The following is a 1,641-nucleotide window of genomic DNA, read 5'->3' as shown; positions in this document are numbered from 1 at the left end:
GGCACTCTACCCAGGGGGACAGCTTGAGGCTCTGTCTCAAAAAAAAAAAAATATCCTGTTTTGGTTTTGAACTTTTTTTTTTAAATTGAGACAGAGTCTCACTTTGCTGCCCTGTATAGAGTGCTATGTTGTCACAGCTCACAGCAACCCCAAATTCTTGGGCTCAAGTGATTCTCTTGCCTCAGCCTCCCAAGTAGCTGGTGTTTTTGATCTTTTAATTTTTAAGAAGTGCACAAAAGAGTATACAGCTCAGTGAAGTCTCACAAAGTGAACACATCTATGTAGTGCATGCATAAAAGGATGATTATTCATAAGACATGGTAATGGGTATGTGAATTTCCTAATGAGCGGCTGGTCTGTGACCTGCAAAATAGCACAGGTTCTGGAAGTGAGGAGTCCTGAGGAGTTGAGGATGGAGGGAGCCACCCCAATATCTAAAAGGAATTTATAAGGCTTATTCGCAATGTCCTTCTGAACCCAGGGTTCAAGTCCAGTGATGGTAAATTCTGCTGCTGGGGTAGACTGAACCAGGCCTCCCATGCAAGGGCAATCAGGGACTCGGAAGAGGACAATGCTTTCCCCATCCTATTGGCTCCTTGCTCAGAGGGACAAAGGACTGCCCAATGTCCTGTTTGTTGCATTTATAACGTGGAGTTTTGGAGGGTGATCGCAAAACGCTTTGCAAAATGCCCTGTTTGTGGCAGATACAATATTTAGAAAGTGGCCATAGGCATCCGGCACGCACTGGCCTGGCCCATCATGCAGCTAGTAACTGGGCATGCCTCCCCCCGCCCCTCCTCCTCCCCCGTGCCCTGCCTCGTGCTCCTGGTCTCTGTTGTAACATATTGTATGTGCAGTGGCCAAAAGTGCCTCTAAAGGTGCCTCACGGACTTGAGACCAAAGCTTTTGGAGTTTTCTCCTAATGTCTGAGGCTGACGAGTTAAAAACTTTTCTCTCAAAATGACCTTTCCCCAATAACTCTCAAGGTCTAGTGCAGCATGCTAGGCGAGGGTGTCTTTAAGATGCTGAAGTGACAGGGTTTTCTTCCAAGGCTTGAGCGACACTTGCCACTGCCCAATAATTAATGACAGAGACCATATTTTATGCATAATGATCTCATTCGTTCCCATTGCTGAGATGGGTCATTATAACCCGACTGGGATCAGCTGCAGGCACGGCTGAATCCAATATGGGGTATTTTTCATTTGAGAAATAAAGGCCATCTGCAGATTTTAGGACCTGTTCCTTTTCCAGATCAAAGTCTGTCCCAATATAATTTAGAGGACCTTTCAAGTAGGATCACATGCCAAACAAAGATGTCGAAAGGCCTTAATATATCGGTCAGGATTATAAGAACCTAATCAGTTTTGATTTAACTCAATAAGGAAGAAGGGCTTGTAAACTGGCCCCAGTCCAAACTCCCCCAGCAGCAGCCTCAAGTAGGGCAGAAATTTGGCACCTTTTGGCTTAGCTGTGGTGGCCTGGTATACAGAGAAAGAGTTCAGGCAAGGAAGAACCAAAGCGAGAAGTGAGGCTGTTCCCATTTGGGCTCAGCGCCTGTGGCTCAAGCGGCTAGGGCGCCAGCCACATACACCTAAGGTGGCGGGTTCGAATCCCCAGCCTGGGCCGCCAAACAACAAT

The sequence above is a fragment of the Otolemur garnettii genome, unplaced genomic scaffold (assembly GCF_000181295.1).
Source record: "Otolemur garnettii isolate 467f Iridium unplaced genomic scaffold, OtoGar3 scaffold00008, whole genome shotgun sequence".
Taxonomy (NCBI): Eukaryota; Metazoa; Chordata; class Mammalia; order Primates; family Galagidae; genus Otolemur; species Otolemur garnettii.
This window is presented reverse-complemented; position numbering follows the sequence as displayed.